This window comes from Chiloscyllium plagiosum, unplaced genomic scaffold (assembly GCF_037043375.1).
Source record: "Chiloscyllium plagiosum isolate Xiang-an unplaced genomic scaffold, Cpla_swu_hap1 HiC_scaffold_21, whole genome shotgun sequence".
Lineage (NCBI taxonomy): Eukaryota > Metazoa > Chordata > Chondrichthyes > Orectolobiformes > Hemiscylliidae > Chiloscyllium > Chiloscyllium plagiosum.
In genome coordinates this window covers 16,305,983-16,318,856 of record NW_028270159.1, presented here as the reverse complement: position 1 = coordinate 16,318,856, position 12,874 = coordinate 16,305,983, and the positions used below count along the sequence as shown (strand labels likewise).

The 12,874-nt window shown below is 42.7% G+C and overlaps 1 long non-coding RNA gene across 1 annotated transcript; it reads right to left on the bottom strand.

Moving 5' to 3' along the window:
- Positions 1-241: 241 nt before the first annotated feature.
- Positions 242-6,105, bottom strand: LOC148146106 (uncharacterized). The gene is made up of 3 exons (XR_015760775.1): positions 5,957-6,105; positions 1,461-1,611; positions 242-309 (listed from the first exon to the last, which is right to left on the bottom strand). It is a non-coding gene; the product is annotated as an uncharacterized LOC148146106 (long non-coding RNA).
- Between the last annotated feature and the right edge of the window lie 6,769 nt (positions 6,106-12,874).

Sequence of the window (12,874 nt, the reverse complement as noted above, 5' to 3'; positions counted from 1 at the left end):
ATTTCACCTCAAAACAGTGTGTCTCAAAGCACTTTACTGTCAAAGAAGTACCTTTGAAATATTACCATGTAGGAAATGTGGCAGCCAATTTCCACACAATAAACGTCCACAATAGCAATGTGATTTTGAGGTAATCTGCTTTTGTTACGTTTGTTGAGGAATACAGGTCAGGACATTGGGGATATTTCACCTGCTATTCTTTAAAATAATGGGAACTTCCATACTCACCAGAGCAGGTGGCTAGAGCCTCAATTTAACATCTCCTCCAGACAAGTCACATCAATGAAGAGACCAGACAGTTACTTTTTGCTGATGATGCACAGAAAGGGAGAAAAGAATAGTGAGGTGCTTGTTTTTGACTGGTGCAGACTTGATGGGCTGAAAGGCCTTTACCTGTGCTGAAAGACCATAAGGTATAAGACATAGGAGCAGAAATTAGGCCATTCAGCCCATCCAGTCTGCTCTGCCATTCAATCATGGCTGACAAGTTTCTTAACCCCCATTCTCCCACTTTCTCCCCATAATCCTTGATCCCCTTGATACTCAAGAATCTATTGACCTCAGTCTTAAATCTACTCAATGACCTATGGCAATGAATTCCATAGATGAACAACTCTTGGCTGAAGAAGCTTCTCCTTATCTCCTTATCTCCTTCTAAAAGGCCTTCCCTTTACTCTAAGGCTGTACCCTTGGATCCTAGTGTCTCCTTTCAGTGAAAGCATCTTCCCAACATCTACTGTCTCCAAGAAATTCAATATTCCACATGTTTCAATTAGATCCCCCTAATCCTTCTAAACTCCATCAAGTATAAACACAGAGTGCTCAAAAGTTTCTCATATGCTAAGCTTTTCATTCCTGGGACCATTCTCATGAACCTTCTCTGAACATATTCCAGGGCCAGTACATCCTTCCTGAGATATAGGGCCCAAACCTGCACATAATACTACAAATGTGGTGTGACCAGAACATTATTCAGCCTCAGAAGCACATCCCTGCTATTCAAAATGCTTTAATGTAAACCTAAAGCACATTGTCATGAGGGCATAAGATTCTACAAAGTGATTCACATAAGGTAGGTGAGTGGGCAAGGGTATAACATGTTAAAATGTCATAGAATGATAGAGGAGGAGGCCATTCAGCTCATCAAGCCTATGTCAACTTCTTAGTACAGCCATTCAATTAAGCCCACATTCCCAATTCTTCCCTATGCCTAACATTTTCCTTTTAAGTAGTTATTCAGTTCACTTCTGAAAGCCATTACAGGAATATACTCCTTCCCCAGTCATGTCCTGGAGCAGTGTGAGGGGAAGTGAGTCCCAGAGAAGCACCATTAGAGGCAGCCATTGTGAAAACTTTTCACTGTATTCCTGTACTTGTGTACTGAAGTACACATGACAATAAAGAATATTCTATCCTATCCTACTCTTACAGCCAGTACATTCCAGATAACAACAACTTACCATGTATGAACAAAAAATGCTTCATCATGTCGCCTGAGATTCTTTCCATCAATAACCTTAAACCGGTGTCTTCTCTGGAAGGTTTTTCTTTTTATGTGCTCCATCAAAACCATTCACGGTATGGAGAAAGCTTGATCACGTCTTCCCCAACCTTTAGTGCTCCAAGGAGAACAACATCAGCCCAATCCAATCTCCCAATGTAATTGAAATCCCTGTTCCCAAGAACCATTATAAATTTCTCCTGCACCCTTTCCAAGGCTAGTGCCCAGAATTAAACACAAAGTTTCCAGCTGAGATAAAACTCAAATGTTTCATGAAGGTTTATCTTCTCCAGGAATCTTATTAAATTAAACATAGACTTTTACCTAGAACTTGAGCCATTCATTGATGGCATCAAGTTTAGCAGGAAGAATAGAAAAGCAGTATATCATTGAATGGAAAGAGGTTGCGGAACTCTACAGTACAGAGGAGTCTGTGTGCCCTGGTACATGAGTCACAAAAGGCTGGCAAGTGATTAAGAAGGCAAATGGAATGTTGGAATTTATTGCCAAAGGAAAGAAGTATAAAAGTAGGGAAGTGATGTGCAACCATACAGACCTGAGTATATGGAGCACTGCATATGGTTTGGGTCTGCTTATTTAAGAAAGGATATAACTGTTTTAGAAGCACCATGGAGGAAGTTCACTCAACTCATCCCTGGGCTGAAGAGGTTATCTTATGAGGAACAGTTAAATACGTTGGGCCTGTATGATTTGGAGTTTGGAATAATGAGAGATGATTTCACTGAAACATAACATTCTGAGGGAACTTGACAGGATGTTTCCCCTTCAGGACTAGAATGCAGTTTAAAAATTAGGAGTCTTTTATTTCAGCCAGAAATTGAGACAATGTTCGTATTTTTCAAAGAGTCTATGGAATTCTGAACCCAGAGAGAGCAGTGAAGGCTGGTCATTGAATACATTCAAGTTTCAGTTAATTTGTCTTTTGAACAATAGGGCAGTCAGGCTATGGGAGACGGATAGATCTGTGGAGTTAAAGCAACAATGAGATCAACCATGATTTTACTGAATGACAGAGCAGACTTAAGGGACTGAATAGTCCTGCCGTCAATTATTGTGCTCCTGGTAGAGATGGCACACCTGACAATGCCGCGCATTTTCAGTACTGCACTGTAATATTGCCTTTGATTATCGTACCCAATCCTTTAGGACAGGACTGAACCTACAACTTTATGAATCAGTGGTGAGAGTGGTACCAACTGAGCTATGGCAAAAGCTGCATTTTAGTAGTCAAATATTTCAAAACCAAATGCTAAATAATTTAGTTAAAAAAAATCCTGTAACTAACATAAACCACCAGCTCATCTGAAAAGCTTGCTACATCAATCAGAAGTGGTGACTAATTGATTGTTTTAATAGCTTTTAGTACAGCTTTCCAACAGGTCTGCATTGTTCAGATCAATAACTTACAATTCCAGAGTGCTGACGATGCAATGCATAATCTGAAACTTTGCCTGTCCATTTATATAGCAGAGAGCTGGCATGCCTGCTAATGCTTTATTCAATGGCCACTCTTAACATCAGTGTTGAAACCAAGTATCAGCAAATTATTCAACTGTTGGTCATCATAATCTGACTCAACCCTGTTCATATCTGACACTCCCCTACATGTTCTCTGGAAAGCACCGGTAATGGATAAACTAAAACAGGAACCACCTGTGTCAGAAATTGCAGCTGTGAAGGCAAAAGGACTTAGAACAGAAACAAATTGGGACATAAATAGTGGCACTTATTAGATTTGGATCGTAAAATGTTCAGGAAGCAGCCAACAAAAAGGCAAACACATTCCAAATTTGGGTGGTGAAATTTCTGGATTACAATATCAAAGTAACTTGCATTTGTATAGTGCCTTTCACATCTCTGGCATATCCCAAAGCACATTGCAACCAATGATTGCTACGATTGAGGTGTTTTCTGTTCTTTACAAGTATTAGCATCTTAAGTTAAAACTTTCTGTGTACAAGATCTGTGTATCCCAACCAATTCTAATTAACAAGATGCAAACAGGGAGTGCTGGAGAAACTCAGCATATCTGGTGGCATCTGTAAAGAGAGAAGCAGTGTTAATGTTTCGAGTCCAGTGACCCTGTCATCAGAGCAATTAACGAGATACTAGGGAGATATTCAGGCTTGAGAGGCAGCAGAGATGAGCAGTAAGATGGATGATCTCTTTTGTTAGAAGACTGGGTGAACCTTTTAGTAATCTGAAACAAAATGCGACAGAGGAGCCATGAACAGAAGGTTTGTCAGCTTTTCTAGTTATCTTTAGTTATCAAGGCATAGTGAACCTAATGGCCTGCTGTTGTGTTGAAACTGTTCAATGATTTTGATTAGCACAGCAGTTTCATTTTCCTTCAATCCTACCAGGAGAGTCCTTTTCCAATAATAAGTATACTAGAAAAGAGATGTTGGAATAGACCTCTTTATCCTTCAAACCTGCTCCATCATGTAGAAACATGGTTTATCTCTTACCTCTGCATTCTCCAACACCATCCCACATCTCCGCATTTGTTTAGTATCCAAAAATCTATCAACCTTTGTCTTGACTGAGCATCCTCTCAGGTAGAGCATTTCAATAACTCACAATCCTTTAAATGAAGATGTTTCTGCCCAACCCATGCCTCATGTTAATCTGAGACTGTCACTCTGTGTTCCAGATTCTCCAGTCAAGAGAAGAATTTTCCCAGTCTCTACCTTATCTAGCCCCTCCGATATTTCATGTTTTAATGAGACCATCTAAAATCCAGGGAATATAGTCTTCATCAACTCAAAATCAGCTCATTTCAGAAACTGGTAATGAACTCCCTCCAGGCCAAGATGTAATAACATGCCTTATCTTGATTAAATAGAGAGAAATATCTAAAATCTTTAATCTAGAATATGAACAACACATTCCTGAGTGGGGAGATAAATAGACTTACAATGCATTGTGACACAGTGAGAGATAGTTCCAGTCCCCAGATCCTCCGCTGCCTCACACCACTGAGTCACAGTGGAAGAAAGCTCTTACAGAGGTGATTGCATTGTTGGCAGTCTAATTTATTATACCTTGTTTACGCACTGAAATAAAGTCCCAAAGATCGTTTGTAAAATAGAAATACGTAGCCATGTTGTGAGCAATGCTCCAACGCATCACCATACACAGCAGCTGCCTTGGGCAAAATAATGCCCATTTTGTAATTTCTGCAGTTCCTCAGGATGGCCAGAAGGTGGTGGTCCAAGACTGTAAACAGCAGCAGGTTTCCCCCTTGATTTCAAAATCAAGTAACATTTTGGGTTTGTGTTGAGGGACATAGAACATACAGGGCATCATTGAACTAACTACAGAGTATTTATGTTTCAATTGTAAAACATCCACCCTGGAAATCTGTAAAAACTGAAATAAAACCAGAAGTGTTTTCTAACTGATTTGTGGAAACAAGTGTTATAAAATACATCTCTGTTGATCTGTGAATCGATTTACTGCCTTGCTAATTTACAGTATTTAGGTAGGATAGGACCTCAGTTTGAATTCCAGACAAAAACATTGTGTCCATGTGGGATGAGGGCAGCACTGGATTTTATTAGCCTGAAGGTGTATTACTGGAGAAATGGAAAGTGCCAGGTATTATGTCAGCTGATGTCGCATCATGATGCCAAGTGCAGCAATGAAGGCAGTGGAGGATCGCCCTCCCAGTCATTAGTGGTGCTGAACATCAGCCAACATCTCCACTTCTGACCTTATAATGGAGGGAAGGTTTCTGATGAAGGTTGGGCCTAGGACACCACCCTGAGGAACTCTTGCAGAGGTGTCCTGGAGCTGAGGTGACTTATTTACAATAACCACAACCATCTTCCTATGTGCTAGGTATTACGCCAAACAGTAAAGAAATTTTCCCCATTGTATTGTCTCCAGTTTTGCTCGGGCTACTTGATGCCACATTTAAGTGCTGCATTGATGTCAAGGACAGTCACTCTCACCTACTCTTTGGAATTCAGCTCTTTTGTCCATGTTTGAATCAAGGCTGTAATGAGGTCAGGAATTGAATGGCCCTGGCAGAACTCAAACTGGGCGTCACTGAACAGCTGCTGCTTGATAGCACTTTTGATGACACCCTCCATCACTTTACTGATGATCAAGGGCAGTCTGAGGAGACCTAAGGGGCAACTTTTTCACGCAGAGGGTGATACATGTATGGAATGAGCTGCCAGAGGATGTGATGGAGGCTGGTACAATTGCAACATTTAAGAGGCATTTGGATGGGTATATGAATAGGAAGGGTTTGGAGGGATATGGGCCAGGTGCTGGCAGGTGGGACTAGATTGGGTTGGGATATCTGGTTGGCATGGACGGGTTGGACCGAAGGGTCTGTTTCCATGCTGTACATCTCTATGATTCTATGATGGGCTGGTAAATGGCTGGGTTGGATTTGACCTGCTTTTTGTATACAGGACATACCTGAGCAATTTTCCACCTTGTCACGTAGCTGCCAGTGTTGTAGCTGTGTTGGAACAACTTGGCTAGGAGAGCAGCAAGTTCTGGAGCACATCTTCAGTGCTATTGCTGGAACATGGTCAGGGCCCATAGCCCTTACAGTATCCATTGCCTTCAACCACTCTTGATATCACATGGAGTAAATCAAACCGGCATCTGTGATCCTGGCGACCTAAGGAGCAGGTTGAGATTAATCATCTTTTTGACACTTCTGGCTGAAGACAGAAGCAAATGCTTCAGCCTTGTGTTTTACATTCTGCTGGGCTCCCCCATCACTGAGAATGGAGATATTTGTGAAGCCTCCACCTTCAATGAGTTGTTTAATTTTCTACAGTCATTCACAAATCTATGTTGCATGTACATCACATTGTTTTATTTGTAGAAATTACGAGAAAATACATTGTATACTAGAATCATTCTAATGGTGACACACTTGGGATGTACTACTGATGTAACCTGCCTGACAGGAAACAGGAAATTGGCTCTTTGAATCTGTCCCATTCGACTCTCTGCAAGCATTAGGTATAAATCCTGTGACTAATCCCATCAAGTCAGTTCCCGTTAGAGTACCAAGGTTACAATTGTCCTCTTTTTAAAATAATTTCTGTGACAAACCATTCCCTTAACCACCAGAATACGTGTCCTCACTGTGAGTGTTATCTACAGGATGCACTGCAGCAACTCACTAAGCTGACTTTGGGTGGGTGAGCTCTATCAGCAGTAAGGTTGTAGGGACTGAGTCATTTCCATATTTCCCGTCATGAAATATGCCATCATGACTTGGTCCTAAACTGCTGTTCTGACCTGATTTTTGGGTGAAAATCCAGGAATTTTCCCCATCTGTCATCATAGGGAGAGCATTATCAGTGTAAGAAGAACAGCAACTCAGGAAAATGGTCCCCCACATCCATCCTAGGCCAGCTAGGGACAGGCAGTGGATGCAGCCTTTCCTATGTCACCCATATCTGAGAACAACATAAAGGTGGAGTTATTATTCATCTCCAAACTGCTTAACACACCTAAGGCATTAGGATTCTGGCTCACTTGGTCTCATCCTTTTAAAACACTAGCCAGTCATTGATGAGTTCTACCTCTGCCAATATCTTTCTGCTCTGTTCACTCAATGTCAGTCAGGACATCATCTTTCCGAATCACAGCCCCAGCCCTTCATCCTCATTCTACATGTTCTCCTCACCACCAGGTTGTGTTTGATGAGTCCATCTCGTCCTTGAACTCTCTCAATTCTCACAGAGAACCCTCTCTCTCCTTTATCTCCCATGCCTTACATGTCAAAGCCTGTCCCTGGAGACAAACAATCCCTTGCATGCTCTCCAAAACCATTCTGAATGCCAAACCTTTCTCCTTCACCCGACATCTGCTCAATGACCTTCAGTCCATATGTCTCCCACCACATCACTGCCCAAAATGCGTACTTCTCTCCTTTAGGCTGACAACCACATGTTCAAGTGAATCTCCTGCATGAGTGATAAAGGCACAGTGGAGGCCATTCAGCCCATTGAAGCCAAGCCAGACTTGTGCTGTTTGCTGTTGGCCATTGCTTGGTTAACTTTAGCGACATCATGTCTCTATCATAAGCCTGATTCTCCTAATCCTGTTCTCCAAACACCTTAGCAACAAAATCACGACAGTGACTATTGTCCATCCATAACCACCATGTGTTTTCCTGTAATAGTGATTTGTATTTATATCAAAGTGGTCAGGAAGGCTATTACATCCAGCATTATCAATCAGCCTTGCAGAATAGCATAAGAGTCACTCTCAGCAAAGTATGGGTAAAGGCTGCAAGCTCCCTTTAATGAGGGATAGTTCTGATTCAGTATTGGGTGGTTATAACAGTACTGTATTTTTCAGATCTCAGTCTCTAAGTGAACAAATTGATTCAAATAAATTTTATAACTTCCCATAGGGATTGGAACCCAAGAACCCTGTATAGTATTATGCAGCTGGGTTCAGAACCTCAACCTGACAAATCACTCAACCACTAATACCACCCTGAATTATTGCCTTTTTCCATCTACCTGTTGGATTATATACATCTGTGGGTGGGGACAGAAAAAAAGAACTAAAAGTAAAGTTGTATCTGTAGTTACTGTATTCCATCACTTAATTTTTGGAGCAGCTTAGGAATAGAGTCCCTACCCCCGAGACTGAGAGAGGAGTGAAAAACACCAGGGGCATTAGCGACATGGGTTGTCATGAGATATGGGGCAGAATGGCATGGGAAACCTGGTGAGGCCTATCCTGATGTTGGGAGCAACTCGTTGCATCTCTTATGTATTTGCTGAGTGGTAGGTTTCTCAGAAATTGCTGGATAAACTCAGCAGGTCTGGAAGCATCTGTGGAGAGAGAACATAGAGTTAACATTTCAAGTCCAGTAACCCTTCTTGGGAATTGAATTTTGTTCCTTTCTTCACAGATGCTGCTCGACCGGTAGCTCTCTCTCCAGCAATTTTCATTTCTGTTTCAGATTTCCTGCATCTGCAGCTCCTACTTTTATTTTAAGGCAAGTTTTTCACTGGGCAGCAGAGCATTGCCAGTTAACAGCCTGTTAACCATTTTATTAATGTCACACCTTGGTTCATTAATATTCATCTTCCTATCTTATCCAATGTGTGAACAAGCTAGATGCTGAGGAATCTCAACATAGAAATCAAAGCAGGACCCTGGTGTCTTAGGCACTCTGGTGACTGCAAAGGACCTCCATGTTGAACCAACATTTCACAGCATGCTCCATGAACACCAGTCACGCACACTCCATGCCCGGAGACATTGGCATCTGATATGTACCAGTGTCTAAGAACCCTCATGGCACAACTCTGATCCACTTTACAGGACACTTCTGCACTTCAAAGACGTACCTCAGGATGTATCATTGTAATGCTGCAGTACGACCACTCTGTACTTAGGAAGAACACACACATCTAATGGGTTGAACCAGATGACATGACCAGCCTGTTCTTTTGCTCTCTTAGCACTCGCATGCTCTAATCCTACCTGGGGTGCTCACAGTATCCCTGCCTCACATTGTTGTATCTTATCTTTTTGTGCTTTCCAACTCCCTCCCCAGCCAGAGATACCAAGTCATGGTCCTGCTGCGTTGCTGGGATATTGATTGCAGAGACAAAGCCATGAAGCTGGTATGTTTTTGGGCAGTGTTCAGTTAAGGGAGATAGACTTCGATCAGGGCTGAGGTTGGGGGGATTGGTCCCATCATAGTAACTCAGGAGCAGCTTCTGATATCAGACCAGGACCTTGGACACAGTCAAAATGCCACTCGGGGCAGTCAGAGTCAGGATGCTCTCTACATCAGGTCTGAAAAGCTGAATGTCAAGCAGCCCACCACCATCCTGTCTCTTTATATCTTAATATGGGCTGCTTTCCTCTTGGAATGAGAAAGAGACAGATGTTGAGAGAGATGAAAGTGAGTGGCACAGCAATTAACATTGGTTGGGGGGGGGTGGGGTCGCGCAGAGGGTATGTGCTAGGGTTATCAAGGTTAGTCGCAATGGGTATTGTGGTGGGTGACAGTGAGTCAGGAAGGGTGTGGCAGGTAAGAACATGAGCCTTGGTGGGTTGTGAGTGCAGTTAACAGAGATGGACTGGGTGTGAGTTAGTGGGGAGGAGATGGTCCAGTGAAGATGGATTCTGGGTGGGTACTTTTCCAGATGGCTGAGACTGCATTGATAATGGTAGCAACCTTGGCTGCTGGAGTAGATTGTGTCCTATTTTTGGGATATCAGTTGCCAAATTTCCCTTGTTTGCCGTGTCTGGGGCAATTTCAGGAACCACACAGGACCCCCCTGAAATGACAGCACTTGTCTGGCTGCACAATTTCCTTTTAATGATGGTGCAATGCCAAGAATGCCAGTCAATCCCAAGATATCCTGGCAATGGCAAATTATTCTGGGAATGGCATGTGGTAAGATGGGGCTAGAATTAGATAAGAGGGATGCCATGAGGTGCAGTAGGTAGTTAATGAGGCAGATCTGGTAAGACATAATGAATAAACATGTTAGACCGTGGAATGAGAAGCCCTCCAAAAAAACCCAATGCAACTGCAACTTAGCCAAAAAAATTATGATTCAGCACGTTGTTTCATGACTCACACAGAAGGTGCCGATATAAGGTGAACAGTGTGGTGAAAGCTGTGACTTGCAGTCAGAAGTGTCAGTGGGTGGAAGGTTAGCTTTAAGAAGAAACTGTTATCACTGAATGTGTCCTGGTTACTAGTCCCACAGAGACATCTTCTGAAGCCGCAGATGTCAACCTAGCACCTTCCACTTGCTGCTGCATGCGGTGGAGCAAATGTGTTAAAAGCCTCCCCCCATTTTGTCCTTTAACCTTCAAGAGCACGTACTCCCTTCTCACAGAAGGCCATGAATTAATAGGACACAGGTGGAAGAATTTACGTCAGCCTTTCCTGATTTTCTTCTGTAACTTTAATGGGCATTTGCCAGCAATCCTGAACTATTTATACCATTTCCCCAGGGCTTCAAGTAATGTCTTAAAGCAACTTCCCCAGTGATTCCAGATGAATGGACTTGTGTGCCCGAGCATGTGCACGTGTGCGTATGCACATCCTTATTACAATGATTGTGTGTGTGTCTGTGTAGGTATGTGAAATGCAGGTAGATACACCAACTTTGAAAATGAGATTTGTATCACAGCATATGTGGGAATCAATAACCAGCAGAGCCCAATAAAAGAAGAAAGACAGTGGATCCAGTATGGGATTGAGTGTAGGATCGTGTACAGGATAAAGTATAGAATCAGGTGCAGCACTGGATGCAGAATCAAGCACAGGATCAGGGGCAATATCAAGTATAAAATCAGATATAGGATCAGGTATGGGATTGAATATAGGATCGGGCATAGGGTCAGGTACAGGATCAGGTACAGGTTTGGATAAAGGATTCTGCCTGTCCTTACTGATGCTGTCTCCCAAATCCAGCAGAACCTGTCAGAGTTAAATTATCCATCACATGTTTGAATGGTTTTATTGCTGATGTGCAGCTGATAGTTACAGACAATAGACCTCATCCCACAACCTTGCCTTCTGCCTCTGGAAAGAACTCAGTTCCTTTACTAGTTTGCTTTCCAACTTACAATTCCCATTCCTCTGGCCACCCCCACTCCATCCCCCCAGGACTTTGATTGCTGCCAAAATTGAGCTGCTAAAATGCTTCAGTCCCAGCAAGTCACACTGCAGCTCCCACCACTCCTAACACTTCTGCACCAAGTTTCCCAGCTGCCTTTGTCCTAGGTTCTATCTTCTCGAGCCAATGCACCCCCACCACTTCCCCCTTCTCCCCCAGCTCCCCCCCCCCCCCCCCCCCACCTCCAACACCATCTTCTCTCTCCCTTGTCTTTCCAAGGACCATGTCCCTGTGTTTACACAATGAACAGCAGTTTTCCACAGCCTGTATATTATTCGTGGCATCTTTGAGTCAGAGCCAGTAAACAACCAATGAAAATAAATCAAGGTTTTAAAACTCCACATTTGAGTCCACCAAACTAACTTACAATGGCTATTGGGAAACTGTGGGATGAAGAGTTGGGGGTGGGGGGGCGGTTGCGCAGGGCCAGTTTGCTGATCCCTGTCCTGCTCTCATATGGCATTCTGAGGGCTCACTGGCTCATGATAAGGAGTGTGACTCTTGCTGTTTATTTGATTCCTGACTCAGGTTGAAGAAGGACCATGTAGAAGGCAGTGTTACTGTACTGGTAATCCAGTGCCCCAGGTTAATGTTCTGGGATTGTGGGTTCAAATCCTACCATAGCAGATGGTGAAATTTGAATTCAATACATAATTAGCTAAAACGCTAGCCTAATGGTGACTATTTAAAAACTGCCAATTGTTGTGAAAGCCCATTGTCTTTTAAGAAATGAAATTGGCTACCCTTTCTTGGTTTGGCCTACATACCACTCTAAACCCGCAGCAACATAGTTGACACTGAACTGCCCTCTAGACAATTAGAGCAGGACAACAAATGCTGATATAACCAGCAACATCCACATCTTATGAGTAACGTTTTAAAAATTACATTGACAGGTTGCCTATTTATGCTACTTGAGTGGTTTCACTAGATTCTAATTGGGATGTCAACCATACACTGGCCACATGTCCTAACTTCTGTGTAGTCTGTTGTTAGGTAATATTGGCCAAAATGAGTTTGGAGATAGTGAGCATTTAAGAAGAGTGCAATCTGTAAGGGAAGGAAATAAATATCAACTCTTTCAGGTTTAAGGAAGAAAAAAATAGAATGGAAGAACCTTTGGCTCAGTTTCAAGATTGCTTGCTACAGCACCAAGTACAGGGCCTGATTCTGGACCATGTAGATTAAACTGATTTAATCTCAAATTGGTGACTCCTGTAGGCTTGGGCTTTGATGCTACCTCCATAGGTAGAACATAGAACATTGGAGCACAGTGCAGGCCATTCAGCCCTTGATGTTGCGCTGACCTGTGGAACCAATCTGAAGCCCATCTAACCTATTCTATTCCATTTTCATCTATATGCCTATCCAATGACCTTTTAAATGCCCTTACAGCTGGTGAGTCTACAACTTTTGCAGGCAGTGCATTCCATGCCCCTACTACTCTCTGACTAAAGAAACTACCTCTGACATCTGTCCTATATTCATCATCTCTCAACTTAAAGCCATGTCCTCTCATGTTAGCCATCACCATCTGAGGAAAAAGGCTCTCACTGTCCCCCTATCTAACCCTCTGATTGTCTTGTATATCTCAAATAAGTCACCTCTCAACCTTCTTCTCTAACGAAAATAGCCTCAGGTTCCTCAGCCTTTCCTCTTAAGACCTTCCCTCCATACATCCTAGTAAATATCCTCTGAACCCTTT